Here is a 22,813-nt window from a genome sequence, read left to right as displayed (position 1 = left end):
CCCTGCATTGTGAGAACTTAATTGGTGGTGATGAGACACTGGACAGCTCTTACATGTTAACATGGGCACATTCATATCTGATGTCCCCAGATGTCTGTGATTTCACCTGCTCTTTTCAAACCTAAGCTGACACCTAGCATGGCTGGCTTAGAAAATTCTTTTTTATTCATGCAAATGTAGAAAGTTAAAAGTTAAATCATTTTCTCACCCTGCTGAGAAAATTGCCACCTCTAAAGGAATCAGGGTCATCTTCTCTCCTGCTGTGTTCCTACAACTCAAATTTCAGCTTCTTCTTCGCCCACTGCCAGTCCACAAAAGTGAAATTAATACAAATGTCCTTAAATATAGTAGCAGTGATACTATTTAAAATATTTTAGCTAGTTTTATAAAATTAATTCTAGAGAATCATGCTTTGTTTTGTTTCTAAAAAAATCAGTTTCAAAATTATATATGAGTCATAACTTATTTTTGAATTAAAAATGCCTTGATAATACCTCGCAATATAAGAATTAGCTTAGATTTTAACACCAAAATGCAATTGTGTTATTGAGATTTCTCCCCATGGTAACTGCAAATGTATGTGTAAATATAAATTTATAATACTTTATTATAATAATAAAGACAGTATGTAAGTAAATTAGAAAAATAAATATCTAAATTAAATGACATCTTTAGTTAGTAACAGATTTCATGTAGTGATTGCTTTAAAATGAAATGTATTTGAAAGTCAAATTTAGAACTAAAACAAAAATATAGGCAGAATTAATGATAAAAAAAGTCTGTTCTTAGGGAAGTGGCATAGATCAATGTGAAGTAACATTTCTTAATTCTTTCCAAAGGGGTACTTTATTTTGCTTTGTCTTCCTCATAATTGAAAAGTACTTTGAAATATAGAAAATGGTATCATTGATACTAGCTGCATAGTAAACCAATCTAGAATTGGATGTTTCAGGTTGCTGATTTAACTTTAATTGGGAATATGTTATAAATTAAGTCAATTGACTTTGGGATAATAAGAGGCATGAAGAACTCTTCCAGGATTAATTGTTTGTAAAGGCAATTACTATGAGCAAAGCCTAGAATCTAAGCCCAAGCAATTGGAGCATATAAACTTTAACAGTGAATTCTGGGGCTCATTTACATTGGTATGTCAGTCTGAAAGTAAGCATTTTCATATGTAACTGCATTATAGAAAACTTAATGTTTAGGTCATTGAGCAATACAAGAAATGTAAACCATTACTCCACAGCATTCAATAGTACAAAATTATACTTAGGCAATTGGAAGCTGGGTCAAACCATTTTTTTTTTAATTCAAGAAATTGTAGGAATACACTGAGTCTTTTGAGTTCAACAATTTAGAGCTTATTCAGATGGTTCATTGGTTCCTTGACTCCTACAAAAGGAAATTAAAGCAAAATGAATTGATGAATAATTTGGTTGCACTCCAGGAACCTAAACACTTTCTTTCTTTTTCTTTTCTTTTTCTTTCTTTCTTCCTTTTTCTTTCTTTCTTTCTCTCTCTTTCTTTCTCTTCTTTTTTTTTTTAAGTAACGGCAAAGGTATACAGTAAAGCAAAAAGATATTATTGTTATGTGCTTCTAAAGCTGAAAATCCACAAATTAAGGTGGAAACTGCCTCAGGAGACCTATTAATACATATTTATAATTAAAACTTGGTTCCTTTAGCATCATTGCTCATTTGGGAAGTTGGTTTATATGTATTCTACATTAAGTTCATTTGTTAGGATTCTGTTTAAGCTTGTTATTATAGGATGTTACTCACACTGGAGCTGTGAGACAGCACACAGACATTTGTGTAACCAGAGTATTCATGACTTTCAATTTGGGTTATTAGACTATTATGTTGGAATGGTCAATATTGCTTCTTTTGGTTTCTGCAAATCGTTGATATATCACAATGACAAAATGGTACTAGAAATTTTTAGAGACGTTATTGAAATGCAAAATAATGCACACAATCTTAAGTGTTTATGTAGTTCAATGAGTTTTCAAAATTGTGTGTACCTACGTAATCATTACCTAAAACAAGATATAGAACATTTCCATAATCCTAGAATATTCTTCCATGAAGTTTCAAGTCAAATCCCATCCTTACCCCTCCTCTCTCCAACATCTGTGTTTTTGATTTCTATCATTATAGATTAATTTTGTCTGTTGTTGGACTTTATACCATTGTTATGGTAGTGTGTGTGTGTGTGTGTGTGTGTGTGTGTGTGTGTGTGTTTGGTGCTTATCTTTGTTATTGCACATATCATGAGTGCATTTCTTTTTATTCCTGAATAGTATTTCATAGAAATATACCACAATTTGTTTATCTGCCCTTTAGTTGATGAGAAATTGGATTCTTTCTGGTTTTTAGCTTTCATAATGAATAAAGGTAATTTGAACACTCTTACAAATTTTTTTTCTAAATAGCTATAATTTTATTTCTCTTGGATAAAATACCTAGGAATGAAATTTCTGGGTCATAGGTAGATACATGTTAACTTGAAAAACTACTCAACAGATCTCCAAAGGGATTGCATACTTTTGTTCTCACAACAGTTATGTATGAGGGTTCTGGTTGTTCCATATCCTCAAATTCTGTCACTATTAGTCTTTTGATTGTAGCTATTCTAGTTGAAATGGTATTTCACTGTATTTTTATCTAATGTTTTCAATGATTAAGGGTATTGAGGACACTATCATGAGTTTATTGACCATTTATATTTCTTCTTTTGTGATGTGTCCAATCTTTTACAAGTATTTCTTTTTTTGTTGTTGTTTGGGGATTTTAAGGTTAATTTGTAGGGGTTCTATATATATCCTGGATATGTGTACTTTGCCAGTTGTGTGTTGCAAATATATTTCCTACTCTGTGGCTTGATATCCAGGGTTTGTTTTTTTAAGTTTATTTGTATGTGTGGGGGGCAGGGTGGGCAGATAAAGAGGGAGAGAGAGAATCCCATGCAGGCTCCACACTATCAGTGCAGAACCCCATGCTGGGCTTTAACTCACGAACCACGAGATCATCACCTAAGCAGAAGTAAGCCGCTTAACCAACTGAGCCACCCAGGTGCCCCTTTGTATTCAGTTTCTTAACGATGTCTTTCCATGGAGTACTTCCTAATTTTAATGATATGTATTTTATTGGTATTTTTCTTTTAGAGGGATTTTCATGTCCTAAAAGTCTTTGCCTAAACCAATGTCATAAATATATTGTCTTAGTTTTTCTTCTAGAAATCTTGTATCACTGGTTTTTACATTTGAGTTTATGATCCTTTCTGAATTATTTTTTGTAATTATCATTAAGTACAACTTGAGGTTTATTTTTTCTGTAGGGATATTCATTTATTTCATTTGTTGGGAATACTGCTTTCACCTTTGAAATTTTGATATATCTTGTTTGCTTTAGTTTATTCTATGTCTTTAATCTGTTTCTCTGTCTTTACACCAATACCATAGTGTTGATTAATTTATCTTTATACTAAAATTTGAATTTAGGTAATATAATTCTTCAAAATGTATTCTCTTTGGTATCTTTCATATTTTTGCATAGATTTTAGAATCAATTTGTCAATTACTTCAAAAAATCTTGTAGAGATTTTGATTAAAATTGCATTAAATTTGTAGATAATTTTGATGGGAAAGGCCATATTAACAGTATTTTATCTTCCAATTAAGATCTTATATTTGTTCATTTATATATCTGTAGAAATCCATATTTAACAGTAGTGCCAATTCCATTTGTAGGGTTTTATAAAATATAAAACATTTTCACATTATTTCATTACTCATGCTTTATTTTATTTTCAACAGAAATTAAATATAGAGTGGAGATCATTCAGCACCTTAGCATGCTTCACAGTGCTTACAAAAGTACTTTGCACTTAGGATATACTTGATAGACAGGTTCCCAGGAAACCATTTTATTAATATTTTTATACCATGACAGTACTGTTAGAAAAAAAATCAACACTTCAAATAACGAAGTTTTTTAAACTAAAATAAATATATAATTTTGCAAGTTTCCAGAAAAATAATCTGAGAGTCATAGCATCAGGTCTATTAAAAGCTAAAATAACAAGACCTTGAAAATATTGGGAAGTGCTTAATGGAATCAGTTTAGAATACCTACAAATCACTTTACTCTCTGAGAAATGAAGAGTGCACTTTAGCTACCTTGGATAGATAAGTGCCTCTTCTATTTATAAAGATATCGGTAGTTATAGTTATTCCTAGCTTTTTACAGAACAGTCGGGTTCATAAGGCAGGAAGACATTATACAGAGGCTTAATCTGCTTTAGAAGCTTAAAGTGTGTGTGTGTGTGTGTGTGTGTTTGGTCATGACCTTGTCCCAGAAGGGCGTTATTACCAGAAAGCTTTTGCTCTGACTGAAGTTCACCTTGGTTCACACCTGAACCAAATCCAAACTAATGAAATTTTCTTTTAAACAGGTTAAGCAAAACCATCAATTGTCTATCTTTTCTACTCGTTTTGTGGAATTGATTCAGGAAACTGAACCTAAGCTATACTGAGAGGAAACATACATGCTTTTGAGCTACTCATTGCTGGCACCTTTCCAGCACATTAAGAAATATTTAACATGTTAATGTGGTGCATAGAACATTTTAGGATTAAAAAGAAAGTATTCCTAGAGGAATTTTGCCTATAGGTCACTCCCCAAGTAAGTTTTTTCAATGTTTTATATAATAATTAAACACTAGATTGGGTTATTGGAAAAGAAATTGCATTCTTCTTAAGAGGCCATTATTAGCAGTATATTTATATTCACTGTCTCCTCCCATGATTTATATATGTCACATATGATTACAATAAAATGAAATAAAAATCTTCTAAAGGGACATTTTTTGCCATGCCAATCTGTGATAAGATTTCTTAAATCTGTACCAAGTTCTACTTTGAAATTTACTTAGATCTCTTTTCCTTTCAGTATTTACTCAGGTTCTCATTTAGATAATTACTATTCTGGAGGTTATAACCTAGGCAAGTGATGGCATTACTTACTCCTTTCTTACTAATCTAATAGGAGATGACTGATAAAGGGCATTCAATTAATCTACTTACTTTATATTGAGATGTTTTTGGGCCGTGAATTTATTCCCAGGTTTCAAACACCTTGGCCTTTAATTTGTCAAACTTCAGTCTTTAAGTAAATTAGCTGGGTTCTGAACTGAATTAATTGAATCCAGGGAAGGCTGTACAAATAGTTGTTCCTATACTTTCTCACAAATTTCTGTAAGGTCCAAACTGTTGGAAAGTAATTGGATTTTGAATTACTTGGTTACCCCTGCAACACCTGTCCTTTGGCCTCATACAAGCTCTCTTTTTTTTCCCTCCACTAACCCTCTTCTTACCTTTTCTACTTCTCTATTCAGCTTATATCATTTTGCCCCTTACATTAACTGCTCTCTTCTGAATCTTTACCCCCCCTCCCTGATCTATTGGCCTTGAGCTGCTCCCACTTGCTAGTCATTTAGGCTTACATGACAGTAATAGTTCCAAGTTCTAGAAACATGAGTTGGTCAGTGCACTGAGAATATGTTCATCTCCTAGGTGCCAACTACCAGGGATATATAATTTGGAAGTTTATTATATGAGAATATGAATTTTAAATTCCATATTGGTAATTATAATCACTGAAGTTGCAAAAAGACACATGAAACTTCTGGTCAACTTATTCACCCTTTGTTGATCATGGAAGTAAAAGGAGTTAGTTGAACAACTTGAATGTCTAGTGGTTGGAGGCTCAAATGGTCTGCTGACCACAACAGGGACACACTTGTTTTATAGCCTGTGTTAGAGCCTCCATTTTTCTGCTCAGTGGTCAGTGCTTGGATGGGCAGTGTGAGCTTAGCCCCACCTCTTGGTTTTGTGTGTTTAAACTGCTGAATAACCTCTTTCCCCCCACCTTGTTTATCTACCAAAGCATGTCTGACTAACATATTCTTTTTCTGGATATGGCAATAAGTTCCCTTAATTCCAAGTCAACTCTTGCTGAAAAGTCAACTCCTGAAAACTCAGTTTTTTCTAGCTGTTAGGATTTTATCATTTACTCATCAACTGACAATTTTATTTTTCAGATTTCCAAGTTCTTACAGGATTCCCAATGTGTTTAAAATTGCAATCTCAGGATGCATGAACCATGTAACTAGAGGGCCATAATGTTGGAATTTAAGTATTGGTTTTGGTTTTTATTTCAGAAACAAAATTTCGTATTTTAGAAATGCAATTTATACTTTTACATTTAGTGATGACAATGAGTAATAATCATTTATCTAATTATAAGATTATCTGATCAAATTTTGGGCAAAAGTTGGTGACTAAAGAGGACATTTACTGTGTTGAGAATAGCTGCTTTGCACATTTTATGATAATGTTATAAAGGTATATGGGCCTGATAATGTTTTAATCAATCAAATGGTTAATTAAAAATTTTTTCTTCATATTTAAGTTATCTCAAACTGCAACTACAAAATATAAAATGTAAATGTTAATTTGTATGGGGCAGAACAGCAATAATATTAAAATAGCAGCTTTTAATTAATAGAGCCAAATCCTGTACCTACATGAGTGTTGTCCTTCACGATAATTGCCCAAGCAAGTTTATTCCTTTTTTCCAAATGATAACATGATTGTTAAGATACCTTAAAACTCCTTTAGAAACTGTTAACACCACAGGATAAAAATGAGTGCCATCTTGTTTTATTCCAGAGTTAACATCCATCCCAAATATGTTTATTCAGCTTCATTTTTAACTAGTTTATTAGGCTTGATACTGAGTGATATTTTACTTCTTCTAAAAATTATATAAAGCCCTAAATGACCAAAACTACCATGATTTAAATTCTTCAATATATTATAACATGATATGTGAAAGCAATTTCAAAAGGGAACGTCTTGTTCTCTCAGAGCAATTTCTCTATCCCTGATCACATCACATTGTTGTAGATATTCCTAATTATTAACAACACTTTTCTGTGGTTTTATGGCTTATATATGATTTGAAAACACTGCCCCACACCGGGTCTCAGAAGAGAAGGTATATTAAATAGTTAGAGAAGACCGGGTGTGTTTCCAGAATGCAATTTCCATTTGTAATGTGTGCACTGGAATTGTCCTCTAAACCCCAAAATTATGAGGTTCCAGGGTATACTAGAGCTAATTATTGCTTGTGCAGAATGTTCCTTGGCTGTGTGGAGGATTCTTGTGGTTAGTCTGGGTTTTCTATGTGAATCCTGCTTCCTCATGGCTACCACCGCTGATTCCGCAGCTCTGGAGAGAAAGAAATGGGCCAACACTCTACCAATGTTTCTATTGACTCTTTGCTTCCATTTTATTCACAGAAAGATAAGAACCTGGGAGTTTGGGATGGAGTAGGTGGAGGCTACAACTAAAAGTAGAACCAGACATCAGAAAGATTGTTCTATCAAGGCCTGAAAAGCCAAACATGATATTTATTAGAGTCAACCCCTGAATCAATGATATAATGACTAGAAGAAAATGAGCATGATGCTTGGTTAGATCTAAGATTGTATAAGAGAGGAAATGATATCACTATAGTTATCTAATGTGGTAGGAAGAAAATAGTCACCCGAAGATGTCCAGGTCCTAATTCCTTGAATCTGTGAAAAAGAAACTTGGAAAATGTGATTAAGTTAAGGATCTTGAGATGGGGAGATTATCCTAGATTATCCAGTGGACTCAAGGTAGTCACAGAATCCCTAAAGAGCATGAGGGAGGCAGGAAGTTCTGAGAAGGATAGGTGATGACTGAGGCAGAGTCAGAGTGATGATTGTGAAAAAGATTCAATTGGACATTACTGGCTTTGAAGATGGAAGGGGCAGCATGAGTCAAGGAATGTGGAATGTGGGCACCTGTAGCAGCTGGGAAAGGCAAGATAACAGATTCTCCCCTAGAACCTTCAGAAGGGATGTAGTCCTGGTGACACCTTGATTTTAGTCCATGAGGCCCATGCATATTTCTGTCTTCCAGACTGTAAGGTGATACATTTATGTACTGAGTCTCAAGTCATTTAATTTGTGGTGATTTGTTATAGCGGCAGGAGGAAGCTAATACATTGATGCAAGATCATCTCTCTCATTTACATAATCCCAGCCATTCCCTCCTATCACCATTCTTGTATTGGCATCCTGAATTCTGGGAATAATATTATTTTTATGTGGCTTTTTATGTGATTGGTTAAGATTGTTAAAGCATGCATAGAGTGAATTCATCTGAATTAAAAACTCATTTAGAGAACAGTGTGTTTAAAAATGATTATCACTTCACTTAAAAGACTTAACAATGGTGGTCAACTGGCTTACACTTTTCTCTCAAGAGTTCCTTTTTCTGAATTTTGATGTGAAATTATACATTGTAACACTTCTGCAACTTTGTTAAAAATTTATCCTTTAAAGTCTATATAATTTCACAGTACTAAAATACTGTTATGTTTAATATTGCTAGTGATAAATGGGCCATCTGCTCATATTTGGAAGATTTTTTTTTGCATACAGGGATCTATATCCAGAGTATCATTTTAACAGAATTTGATAGGTGCTTTTTAACGAGGTACTTAAAAAATATGAGGAAAACGTGAACCTAGAGGTAGTACAGTGATATAAAAAAATCCCATAAAGGAATGAAAAAAATTGTTAAGATATAAAAATTATGTAAGATATAAAATGGAATTCTATACTAACATAGGTCTTGAATATATTTCAGTTATACACATTTGGGGAACTGCAACACATATAAGCCTAAGAAAATATAAAATTAACTTTACTCTTAAAACTGCCTTTCTGTATGACAGTTATTTAACTGTCATTGGTTACTGAACTTTTAAAAAAATTAATTTTTGCTGCATCACTGGAAGTTAGAGACGTACTTTCTTCCCTCTTTAGTGTCCAAGCATTGTCAGCATGCAAAGGGTAAAAGGCCCTGATATGGCTTAGTACGCAGTATCATTTTGCATTCTTTCTATTCAAGATTAGTATCTGCCCCATCTTCCCAGTGAGGCCGCGTGAAAGATTAGTTGAGATTTTAGCTTTTACTATACACCTACTTTTTTTAGTTGACATTATTTCATTTGGTCTTCACTAGAGTCAGAAGTGATCCATCTACAAGGTCTTTATTGCACAAGTATTTATTATGCACATGCCCAGATTTACAAAGTTTTGCAAGGAAGCAAAGATTTTTAAGAGAAGAAAATAGACAAGATAACTGATAAAATTAGTATTCATTTTAACAACACTCTCTGATTAACACAACTTCCTAAACCTGTATATTGTTGATTGTTTACTAACCAATCATAAGATATAGGACATAGTGAAAAATAAATATACAAATAAATACATATACCCTTGACAGGATTTTAGGAATGAAAGCCTACTTCATTGATTTCCTGCACTATATATTTCCTACAGAGATGAAAAGAAGCAGCCTGGGTTGCTCAAGTTCATGCAGCTGATTAGTTCTAGGGCCAGAACACAGTGTTTGTTAACAAGAGGTCTTAAAATAATGCCAAAGATTGTAGATAGATTTTTGGATCAGATAATATTGCAAAACAAGAATGATACTGCAAATTTATTGTCTCAATTTTGAGCAGAGTCAAAATAGATAACAAATGTTCAAATGGCACTAATAAGAGTTACACAGTTTCCCAGAACCGCCTGTCCTTGCTGACCTATGAGTAACCTTTTATTACCCCAAAGAGCTTGTTTAAAGGATAAAATGGAGGGGATGCTCTAGTTGAAAAAGGCTGTTACTGTACTGTCTGATGTAGTATTGTTTGGTCATAACACAGCTATTGATTATTTGAAATGTGGCTAGTCCTAATTGATATATTTTGTGAGGGTAAAACACATACTATATTTCAAAGACAGTACAAAAAAAACCCATGAAATATCTCATTAATTTTTATATTGATTACATGTTTAAATAAAAAATAAGTTTCATTACAGTTTTTTTTTTACTTGTCTTTCCTCTTTTTTTTGATTGAAATACGGTTGATACACAATGTGACATTAGTTTTAGGTGTACAACATAATGATTTGACAACTCTATCATTACGAATGCTCACCACAAGTGTGGCTACTATCTGTCTTCTTATGCTTCTTATGCTATTACAGTACCATTGACTACACTCCCTATGCTGTACCTTTCATCCCTGTGACATTCCATGACTGGAAGCCTGTACCTCCCACTCCCCTTCACCCATATTGCCCATCTCCGCAACACCTACTGGCAGCCATTAGTTCTCTGTATTTACGTGTCAGTTTCTGCTTTGTTTCTTTGGTTTTTAGATTCCACATATAAGTGAAATCATATGGTATTTGTTGTTCTATGATTGACGTATTTCTCTTAGAATAATACTCTCTAGGTCCACCATGGTTGTCACAAATAGCAACATCTCATTATTTTTCATTGCCAAGTAATATTCTATTGCAAATATATATACCATATTTCTTTATTTATCTATTGACAGGCACTTGGATTCTTTCCATATCTTGGCTACTATAAATAATGCTGCAATAAACATGGGGGTGCATATATCTTTTCCAATTAATGTTTTTGTTTATTTGGGTAAATTCCCAATGGTGGAAGTACTGGATCATATGGTATTTCTATTTTTAATTTTTAAGGATCTCCATACTGTTCTCCACAGTGGCTGTAACAATTTACATTCCCACCAATAGTGTAAGAGGGTTCCTTTTTTTCTATGTCTTCACCAATGTTGTTACTTCTTGTTGTTTTGATAATAGCCATTATGACTGGTGTGAGGTACTATCTCACTGTGGTTTTCATTTGCACTTCTCTGATGGTTAGTGATGTTGAGCATTTTTTCATGTGTGTGTTGGCCATCTGTATATCTTTTTTTTGGAAAAAAAAACTATTCAGGTGTCTTTCCTCTCTTTAATGTGGCTACACATTTGTGGCTATCACAAAATTTTAAAATGCATGTTTCTCTCCTTATATATATTTTTAAATGTTTATTTATTTATTTTGAGAGAGAGAGAGAGACAGACAGAGCGTGAGCAAGCTGGGGAGGGGCAGAGAGTGAGGGAGACAGAGGATCCCAAGCAGGCTGTGCACCAACAGCACAGAGCCTGTTGCGGTGCTTGAATTCATGAACCGTGAGATCATGACCTGAGCTGAAACCAAGAGTCAAACACTTAACTGACTGAGGTACCCAGTCGCCCCTCCTTATATTTCTATTGAACCATGATGGGCTAGAACAAGAGATAACAGGATGAATATTCAAATCAGAAGTAGAACATTTACCCTTGGAGCATTTTTGTTTATAAGTTTGAAGAATATATGGAATATATCCTTTAAAGACAGCTGTGGCTCACTATTATTTAAAAAGCTAGATAATGGCATACTATTATTTTAGTAACATTATTTTTGTTATCTTAAGACTCAGTCTTATTAATCTCTTGTGTATTGTCACATAAATGGTTGGCTTATGACTTAAGTACATACAAGTTTGATAAGTTTAAATATACATATGGTTGTCTGAAATCTTTTAAGTGGATGCAAAACTAAACTATAGGTGCTTATTTACTTCAATAGAGCATCTATGTAAAGTGACTAATAGAATAGATATGTCAAAGAATATTCAACTTCATTAGTAATTAAATAGAAATTAAAATTGTATGATATAGCTTTTGTTGCCTATCAGTAAGGCAGAAATTAAGTTTGGGAATATCTAATGTTATTCTGTTCATAGATTGCTGGAGAGAGTGCACATGGATTCAGACTTTCTGGTGGGAAAATTTGACAGTAGACGTAAAAGTTTAAGGAATTTAATATAATAGCTAAAGGTGAGACCTAAGACTGAGAGAAAAATAGCCACTAACCACTAATCACATAATATTGAGAGACTGAGAGATAAATACAATAAAACAACTTACTACAGTGGTTAAGAACACAGCCTAGAGCTAGGCTGCCTGGGTTAGACAGCAGGATCTTTACTACTACCTGTGTGACATTAAATAATGTACTTAGCCTCTTTTTTTTTAGGAGATTTTTTTAATGTTTATTTGTTTTTTGGATGTGGGGAGGGAAAGAGAGGGAGACAGAGAATCTGAAGCAGGCTCCTTGTTGTCAGCACAGAGCCCCATGCAGGGCTCAAACTCATGAACCATGAGATCATGACCTGAACTGAAATCAAGGGTCAAATGTTTAACCAACTGAGCCACACAGGCACCCTTGTACTTAGCCTCTTTGTGCCTCAGTTCCCTCCTTTGTAAAATTGAAGGATGAATAATGGTTACTCTATAGAATTATAGAACATAATTAAATATGTTAATGCTAAGGCTTTTGGAACAGCACCTGGTACACAGTAAATTATATATTTTTTTTGGTTAATCAAAAGGATTTGCTAAAAGAGAGGTACATATAAAAACCTGTAATATTGCATGTAATATAAAAATTGAAAGTAAGAATTAAATGAATTCTATATCCATGCTATAAAATAACATGTCATTAAAATGCTATAAGCTGTATTTATTGACATGGAAGAGTATTGATGGTATGTAAGAGAGAAAAGGAGATCATTCAATAGCATAATGGGTATAATTATTCTATTTTATGTATATTTATACACAAATGGCTAGAAACATGTTAACCTATTTCATTTAAAAGCAGAATTTTGCTTTATAAAAATTTGCTTTTTAATTTTCAAAATGATCATGAATTATGTGTATTATCAAAAAGTATTTAAAAATGTATGTCAGAACCATTGCCTCTTTTCTCCAATAATGGATTATGTACTTTTTTGAGTCAGCAGATGGTTAAGTGCATTACTACTGTTAGTTACCTTTTAAGATAAGAGGGTTAGGTGGTTGATCTACTAACTAGATCGATTCATTACAATCCTCCCTAACCCATAGCTCTAGGAAGAAGAAACAAGCTGCTGCAGGTCAGACAGGGCCAGGAAACACAGGTGGAAAGGCTGTCACTAATTAGATTTCTCTGGGCCATAAATTTTTCCACAATACAGGGCTGTAGAAATATCTGGTGCACTGTTGTCTCAAGACCCCTGTTTGGGAAAGCAAGCTGTTATTCTTTATAAATAATGGGAATAGAACATGTTTCTAAATTTGACCTGAGAAAAGCAATAAAAATGAATATTCCTCTAAGAAAAATCCATCAAGACACTCACAAAGGATATAAGATATAATAACATATATCTAAGGGTGGAGAAGAAGAGAGGAGAAAAGAATGGGTTCAAACTCACCACCATCAACCTAATATAGACTGCTATATACTGAAGAGGTTATATGCAAACTTCATAATGGTAACTGTATATCAAAACCCACTAAATTTGGCTGTAGAAATTAACATCTAATGTATTTGACTCTTAAAAAAGGCTGGTGTAATACATAGTACAGAAAGGAGAAAAAAGGAGTTTGATTTTAGATGAGATTTTCAGGTATAACATATAGGAGTCATTAGGCTTATGGACAGGGCTATGACATTATAAGTAGGAATCATATTATTTTTATGTATTAAAATAATGGTTGAATAAAATGTTTTAATTCCAATAATTTAAGAGGTAATGAAAGATTATATTTAATGAAATATGTTTCAAGCGTAACATTACTAAACAAACACTAGCTAAAAATATGAATTTTGTAAGAGCTGAGGCAGTGCTTTAAGTATTTTGAAAACAGGATACTTATATCCTCAGTAGACATTGAACACCTTCTATATGTTGATGTGTTTCCTGGATACCAGTACCAAAGAGAAAACCTTAAGACATTGGAAAATTATTCACATGTTTCATTTGATTCATCTTTAATCTGGCTAGCTTTGCACCTCAAATTCAAAATTATTTTTTGTGTGGATAGTTTTTGTTTTGGTTTTGTTTTGTTTTGCCACAAAGAAACCATAACAAAAACCTGAAGAGGAAAATCAGATGAGAAATTTTAGATTTGGTAAAACCAAAGAGAGAAAATAATTAAAGCTTTTTTTGGATAAGGAAGTTTGATAAAATAGGTCTTTTTTAGAATATTGCACAGGATAAATGGAAAGGAGCAGATAAGATGGGTATAGCAGACAGTGTCAGTGCCCCGTCTGTGTCTCTCAGGTGCTGAATTTTGGGGTACTCAGGATGTTGTCCAGTTGCCATATCACTTCTATGCCTAAAGGCTTCTTCTAGAACAGGTAAAGTGGAAGTGACAGGGAATTAACACCCTACGGGTAAGCCTTCAAGCAATGACTACAGGTAGTTGGCATATAAATAACCTAGCTCCCATGTTTCAAATGGTATATATATGTCTATGAAGTGTGTTTTCCACCTTTTCCAGAGTTCTCCCCTAAGGAATTACAGTCCAAGTCACTCTCAGTAGCAGGTTAATAATCTCTCTTTATTGAATACCTTTCCTTCCATGAGTCATTTCCCCACTCAGCAGGAAATGAAGAAGGTCTTTATCTCCTTCATTCAAAATGGTTGCCTGTCTTCCAAGTCTGTGTAATGTAGATGTTGGCCAGCTATCTGAATGTAAAGAAGAGTAGTTCAATTAAGTAGATAGTGACTTCTTTCTACATGGAATAAACTATGGTGTCCCTGCAATGGCTAAAACTGAAGAGATACATATCTACCTCCAAGAAAACTACCTTTTAATATTGGCTGAGAAGGTAAATATAAAGATGATTATAAGATAGACTAGTATAATATATGAAATCAAATTAAATAATCACTCCTATTAGATTTTAGACCTTAATGTGACTAGAATTTTTCTCCAATATTAATCCAATCCTCTCTTTTAAAAGCTGTTATATTTTATCTGAGATTATAGGGAGGAAAAAGCCAAAATATGGTTGTGTATATTTAGGTAAAAAAGATCAATAGAAAAGTCACAGGCACGTGGTTTTAGCCACTATAATTAATGATGTGGGCACAATGCATTACGGTAAAATTAAAGGCAAATATTACTGGAAATGTCAATTAGCTATTCCCAAATGAAGCATACCGTTTCTCTCTTCTTGTACATATTCAGTTTTTATCCTCTGCTTCATGGTATAAGTTCTGTAAATTATTTAGAGCAGTGTGAGATGAATAACCTTTCCAATAAGAAAACAGATAAAAATAGAGCCTTGTATTTGATGAGATCTGAAGAGATATATGGTTATACTCTTTTCTTCCATTCATATACTGAATGCTGCCTAGACAGAACATGTGGACAAAGGGCCACTATGGTAAAATCTCTGGTCTCCTAGATATAGTAAATGAAGAAGCCAAATCCCGCCTGTGCAGCTTGTCTCAGAGTTAGGACTTAGAAGCATTAAGATACAGTAACGTCTGAAAAGTATTTTTGTTAGTACTTTTTGCATGCAAAAGATAGAAAACAAAAACTAGCTCAAAGGAAGAACAAAATGTATTGTATTATGTAATTGACACATTTCTCTCTGCAGACACAGAGGGATCCAGGAGTTTAAAAAATGCCTTCAGGTTGCAGTCTTAGTTCATCCCTCATTTCATCTCTTCATTCTCCGAGGCTTTCCCCATAGGGAAGCGTGATGGTTATCAGTGGCGGTAGACATGTATCTTACTAGTTTCAAACCTAGTAGAAAGAGGATGAGCTTCGTCTCTGCAGAGTTTCACAAAAGTTCTGTAATAAGTGTCATTGGCTCTGATGTCCTGGTTACTTCATCTCACCATCTCTGAGTCACCTTAACAGACACTGAAAACATGAAGACTAGTGAAAAGGCAAGTTTTCCAAGGAATATCAGGGAGCTATTAACAGATGACAAAGAATGGAAGAAAGCAGGCAAAACCAAAAATGTTCACCGTGCTCTGGACTTGAGGAGAATATTCATGAGAATATCAGGATAAGCAAAACTAAATTGGCAAAATCATTAGTTCAGTGACATAGAGCAGGGGTGAGTCAACTATGACCCTACGGCTAAATCAGCACCCACAACCTGTTTTTATTAATAAAATCTTATTGGAACACAGCTAAACCCTTTGTTTATGTATTGTCTCTAGCTGCTTTTGCATTATGACAACATAGTTGAGTATTATCTGCAGAGACAGTGTTGACCTTCAAGCCTAAATTATTTATTATCTGGCCTTTTATAGAAAAGTTTGATGGGGCACCTGGGTGACTCAGTCAGTTAAGCATCCAACTTTGGCTCAGGTCATGATCTCCCAGTTCGTGTGTTCAAGCGCCACATTAGGCTCTGTGCTGACAGCTCAGAGCCTGGACCCTGCTTTGGATTCTGTCTCCCTCTCTGTCTGCCCCTCCCCTGTTTGTACTCTGTCTCTTTTTCTCTCAAAAATAAATAAAAATTAAAAAAAAAAATTGGTGACCCTGAAGTAAAGATTTAAAGAGAAAAGTAATAAAGTTCGTTACTTAGTAAATAGAATTTGTGCAAGCATCAGGGTTTTTTTTTTTTTCATTTTATTTTTTATTTTTTAAAATTTACATCTAAATTAGTTAGCATATAGTGAAACAATGATTTCAGGAGTAGATTCCTTAATGCCCCTTACCCATTTAGCCCATTCCCCTACCACAACCCCTCCAGTACCCTCAGTTTGTTCTCCATATTTATAAGTCTCTTCTGTTTTGTCCCCCTCCCTGTTTTTACATTATTTTTGTTTCCCTTCCCTTATGTTCATCTGTTTTGTCTCTTAAAGTCCTCATATGAGTGAAGTCATATGATTTTTGTCTTTCTCTGACTGACTAATTTCACGTAGCATAATACCCTCCAGTTCCATCCACGTAGTTGGAAATGGCAAGATTTCATTATTTTTTAAATTTTTTTTTTCAACGTTTATTTATTTTTGGGACAGAGAGAGACAGAGCATGAACGGGGGAGGGGCAGAGAGAGAGGGAGACACAGAATCGGAAACAGGCTCCAGGCTCTGAGCCATCAGCCCAGAGCCTGACGCGGGGCTCGAACTCACTGACCGCGAGATCGTGACCTGGCTGAAGTCGGACGCTTAACCGACTGCGCCACCCAGGCGCCCCAAGATTTCATTATTTTTGATTGCTGAGTAATACTCCGTTATATATATATATATATATATATATATATATATATATATATATATATACACACACACACACACACACACACACCACATTTTCTTTATCCATTCATCCATCGATGGACATTTGGGCTCTTTCCATACTTTGGCTATTGTTGATAGTGCTGCTATAAACATGGGGGTGCATGTGCCCCTTCGAAACAGCACACCTGTATCCCGTGGATAAATGCCTAGTAGTGCAATTTCTGGGTCTTAGAGTAGTTCTGTTTTTAGTTTTTTGAGGAACCTCCATACTGTTTTCCAGAGTGGCTGCACCAGCTTGCATTACCACCAATAATGCAAAAGAGATCCTCTTTCTCCACATCCTTGCCAACATCTGTTGTTGCCTGAGTTGGTAATGTTAGCCATTCTGACAGGTGTAAGGTGATATTTCATTGTGGTTTAGATTTGTATTTCCCTGATGATGACTGATGACCATTTTTTCATGTGTCGGTTGGCCATCTGGATATCTTCCTTAGAGAAGTGTCTATTCATGTCTTTCGCCCAATTCTTCACTGGATTATTTTTATTTTGTGTGTTGAGTTTGGTAAGTTCTTTTGGATACTAACCTTTTATGTGATATGTCATTTGCAGACATCTTCTCCCATTCTGTCAGTTGCCTTTTGGTTTTGCTGTTTGTTTCTTTCACTGTACAGAATCTTTTTATTTTGATGAGGTCCCAGTAGTTCATTTTTGCTTTCGTTTCCCTTGCCTCTGGAGACATGTTGAGTAAGAAGTTGCTGCAGTCAAGGTCAGAGGTTTTTACCTGCTCTCTCCTCAAGGATTTTGGTGGTTTCCTGTCTTACATTTAGGTTTTTCATCCATGTTGAGTTTATTTTTGGGTATGGTGTAAGAAAGCCCAGGTTCATTTTTCTGCATGTCACTGTCCAGTTTTCCCAGGACCACTTGCTGAAGAGACTGTCTCTATTGCATTGGATATTCTTTCCTGCTTTGTCAAAGATTAGTTGGCCATACTTTTGTGGGTCCATTTCTGGGTTCTCTATTCTGTTCCAAAGCATCAGTTTTTAAAACAATAAAATAAGACATTGTGCTTTTGAACTTGTTTCAATAGGCACTTTTCTTGATTCATCTGCTTTAGTAGTTTCGAAAACATTACTGTGGTTACATAGGGTTCTGCTGAGTGAGATTCTCCCATACATTTTAGGTTATTCAGTCTGTACTTATTTTTAGAGGTTTTGAACCAGCCTTTATTAACTTGAAATTTATCCCCCCCCCTTTTTTTCTGTACTTGCATTTGATTACATTTTTTCTAAAAGTTTCACAAAATGTTTGCTAATGGTATATTTAGCATATAAATATATAAATTAATAAGTAAATATGTATAAATTATGATGCATAGATACTTTTTATGTATTATGCATTTTAAAAAATTTTTATGTATTGTGGGGCTCTGTTCCTCTTCCATGTAAATTAAACATGAAACATAAACATATTATCTCTCTACCATGCTAAGCCCCACCTTATTAGGGAGCCATCAATAATGGTATGTCTTTTTTTTCTTAAAGTGGACCATCTGTAAGAGATGCTCAGATTGTGAATATTTTGCCATGCAATAACTCAAAATCAGCATTTGGCAGCTTGTAATTATAGCATCATAACCCTACTTTAATTCAGTTCTTTTCTTTTTTAAAGAGTTTGCTTTAAGAAAAAAAACGATTTTATTTTTTTAACTAATCTCTACACCCAACATGGGGCTCAACCCCATAACCCTGAGATCAAGAGTCACATACTGCACTGACTCAGACAGCCAGGAGCCCCTAATTCAATTCTTAAACTGAATCTAATTGATAACTTTTAGAGTCAGAGAGTATCTGGCTTTTTTAGTATTTAATTTTTCTTATTGCTATTTATTTTTCCCATTAAAAGTTACCCCAAGAATAACATATTTTTAAAAGAATATTTGAGTAATTCTTATTTCCTTCTGTAAGTAGGTGAACTCAGAGGATGTTTCCGTGCCAAAATATGCATTTCAGATGTCTCCAATCAGTAGGGTTTCTCTTTCCATACTTTGTAATGAGTGACAAGGGAGTGAGTGACATGTGTGTTACCCAATAATATAATTGCAGAAGGATTTAAATGGTTAAGTATTTTCTCTGTGATGAAATGGGAGATAATACAAAATTGATTTACACTATAGAGCCTGTAGAATTTATCTGTGTGGGACAATAAAATGAGCAACAGGAAAAGATGAGAAAATAACAATTTGCTTATTCAAATGCTTATGTGAACACACATAATCCTCTTAAAATGCTTTGTAAGCAATTACAAGAGTTTAGAATATCACTACCAGTTTGTACTAAGTGTGATATGACTCATTGGTTGAAAAGGATATTGTAATTTTGAAGCAACATAAAATGTTTAAATCAAGAGCCCTAGCATTTGACACAATAATTGATTTATTATTGTTTGAGGCAGCTCTACGCAATAGAAACATAACATGAACTGCATGTGCAATTTAAAATTTTCTAGTAGCTGTATTAAAAGACTAAAAAGTGGGGTGCCTGGGTGGCTCAGTCGGTTGAGCTTCCGACTTTGGCTCAGGTCATGATCTCACAGTCCCTGAGTTGGAGCTCTGCATCGGGCTCTGTGCTGATGGCTCAGAGCCTGGAGCCTGTTTCAGATTCTGTGTCTCCTCTCTCTCTGACCCTCCCCCGTTCATGCTCTGTCTCTTTCTGTCTCAAAAATAAATAAAAGATCGTTTAAAAAAAACAATAAAAGCATAAAAAGAAATTGTCTAAATTAATTTTAATAATATATTTTAATGGTGATTGTAGTTGATAATACTATATTGTAGAATTGAAATTTGCTGAAAGTAGAACTGAAATGTTCTCACTACAGCAGAACAGAAGGTAAATATATGAAATGTGAGCTGTGTTAACTCAATGGAGGATGGGGAAGGAATCTTTACAAATGTTTGTATGTATCAAATCACCACATTATAACACTACATATTTTACAGTTTTGTCAATTGTACCCCAATAAAGCCGGGACAATAATTTAGTTTTATTTAACCCAATATGTCAAAAATATTCTCATTTAAAAACAACAGTATAAGATTATTAATAATATATATTATATTATATGCTTTATTCTAGGTATTGGTAACCTAGTATATATTTTACTTTAGTAGCATATCTCAAATCTAGATGCTGAATCTTCATCAGAGATACTCTATATTTAAGATTTCACAAAATTTACATTTGAAAGAGGTGAATCCCATACCCAAGTTGTTGTTAATGTATTTAATTTATTCTAATAGCCAAATTAAGTATTAGATTTTGATTTCAGTTAAAATTCCTGAAATTATTAAAAAAGTAAAAGTGTAGTTCTTCAGTCACACTGGACACATTTCAAGTGCTCAATAGCTACATGTACCTAGTGGCCGCCATTGGACAGTACAGATGTAAGACATTAGTCATATTGGGCAATGTTTTCAAATACTTGCAATTGATTATCCTATAATAATAAAACCTATAGTAAGATCTATGGCATGCCAATAGTTACAAAATATATAAGAATGAATCCTCACACAAAAAATTGACAGGCACATGTTCAGTAGGTATTTTGGATCTTTTCTAACTCTGGGTCTGTGTTAGGTCATCTTTCTTTTCCAGTTTCCACACTTCCGCAGTGACACAGAGCCTCTGCTAAGTAAGTAGAAGCTTTCAGACATAGATGGGCTGTCTTTCTTTTCAAAAATTAGAAATATTTAATTGGTGAAACATTGGTGAATGTTTACTTTTTCCAAATATTAAAGACATAACAGTTTCATGTCAGCATCTTGATGGGGCTTCAGTCTGGAGCTCTTCCTGAGCCTTGGGTACAGAGAAACTTTGGCAGTAGAGACAAGAGGTCTTGGGCCTTTAGGAACAACCTACAGCTTTTCCCATAGGAGAGAAATGCTCCTATGTCTTTCCCAGGTTCCATTCCAAGCCAAAGGATCCTGTAAGAGCACATGAGTTAGGGTGAGACTGGAGTCTCCAGAGCAATCTCATTTCTTCATCTCCTGTGGACACATAAGTATAAATTTATGGCTACTCATGCAGTATATATGGAGGATACCTTAATGGTTGTGTAGCTTGGCTTTCTCAAGTCCTAAAATAGGAAGAAGTTTCTATGGCTATATTATATCACTTGTTAATTTTCAATTTTCCAGAGCTTAACCTAAATCCAAGTTATACTTCTTGCCCTGATACAGATGAGCTGGACCATCTTAAAATAGATGAATTAGACAAATTTATTTCTCCACTAAAAAACCCCTGCAATTCATTAACCACATAACACAAATGTCAAGAAACTATTTTTATTTCAGGTTAAAAGGATGTAAAGGCCTGACCCATCATTACAGCATTTCAGGAACATAGCCAAGAATAGAAGCTATGCCAAGCACATTTTTTTTTCTTTCAGTTTTAAAGATACTGAGAACTCAGCTAGTGTTAAATAAAAGAAAAAGAAGTGATTTCATCACTTTCTTAAAGAAAAGAAAGTATTAGCAGCAAAGACTTTTTGTTGTTGTTGTTGAGAGAGAGAGCCCGTGTGCACACAAGCAGGAGAAGGGCAGAGTGAGAGGCCAAGAGAGAATCTTAAGCACACCCCATGCCCAGCGCAGAGCCAGATGCAGGGCTCAACCCACCATAAGATCATGACCTCAGCTGAAATCAAGAGCTGGATGGTTTACCTCTGGAGCCATCCAGCTGCCACTAAGTGACTTTTTAATACCTTTTTCAGTTTCTCTCTAAGGACAATAGGGGACTGGCAAATATTTGGTTGTTCCCTGCATTTTAGCTATTGAAAATTCCAAGATAAACATTTACCATGAATTTGAGTTTTTTAAAATGTAAAAACATGATTAGGTGTCCTGAAGATTTTAAATAACATACAAGAAAGTGGAAAGGAATTTGGTCAGGGAAATAAGAGAAGGATTGCAGTTCTGACTGGACTGTAAACACTTTGTGTTATAACAGTGAGGATCTGATTAGGGAATGTGTATAAAAACAACTCATGGATGCCTTACAGCTGAGATGCTGAAAGAAAATACTATTTTGTTATTAGAAATTACTGTCCAACTTGAAAGGAAATTTGATTACAAATGCACGGACAGATGGATGTTAAGTTTGCCCTCAGCTCCAGAAGTTTGAAAGTGTCTGTTATAAGAGGGAAACAGTGAAAAATGAGGAACAACATTCTGACAAACAGTGTGATTCTAAGTCAGTATTCAAAAAACTGAAATGTAATACTAAGCAGTCATGAAGGATAGGTATGTAATTCATTATGAAAAGACTGAGTGCTGTTCTGTGTTTAAAGAATAGATGAAAGAAATGCTCATTTAGTTCCATGAAACTGTGCAATTTCGGTCTGTAAATTTTATTGATAAAATTTTTTTCAAGGGATAGAAATTAGCTCACCTCAAAGAGCCAAAAGACGGCACATAATGATTATAAACTTTCCTCATTTAAAAATGGGGAGAGGGGGGCCTGGGTAACTCAGCTGCTTAAGCATCCAGCACTTGATTTCAGCTCAGGTCATTATCTCAGGGTTTGTGACTTGGAACCCCATGTTGGGGCCTTGGGCTCTGCTCTGTCAGCGTGGAGCCTGCTTGGGATTCTCTTTCTCCCTCTCTCTCTGCCCCTCCTACTTCTCTCTCCCTCTCTCCCTCTCTCTCTCTCAAAATAAATAAACTTAAAAAAGTTTAAAAAGGGGAGAAAAGCTGTTATTTTTATTAAATA

General features: G+C 34.5%; 1 protein-coding gene and 1 long non-coding RNA gene across 3 annotated transcripts in view; both read left to right on the top strand.

Moving 5' to 3' along the window:
* The window catches only part of EDIL3 (EGF like repeats and discoidin domains 3), a 418,218-nt gene that overhangs the window by 18,557 nt on the left and 376,848 nt on the right, over positions 1–22,813 (top strand). The window lies entirely within an intron of this gene.
* LOC115520135 lies at positions 1,741–22,634 on the top strand. Its single transcript, XR_003970704.1, has 3 exons — positions 1,741–1,752; positions 14,144–14,146; positions 22,556–22,634. It is a non-coding gene; the product is annotated as an uncharacterized LOC115520135 (long non-coding RNA).

This window comes from Lynx canadensis, chromosome A1 (genome assembly GCF_007474595.2).
Source record: "Lynx canadensis isolate LIC74 chromosome A1, mLynCan4.pri.v2, whole genome shotgun sequence".
NCBI lineage: Eukaryota > Metazoa > Chordata > Mammalia > Carnivora > Felidae > Lynx > Lynx canadensis.
Note: the sequence above shows the minus strand (reverse complement) of the source record. Positions and strands in the feature narration are given on the sequence as shown.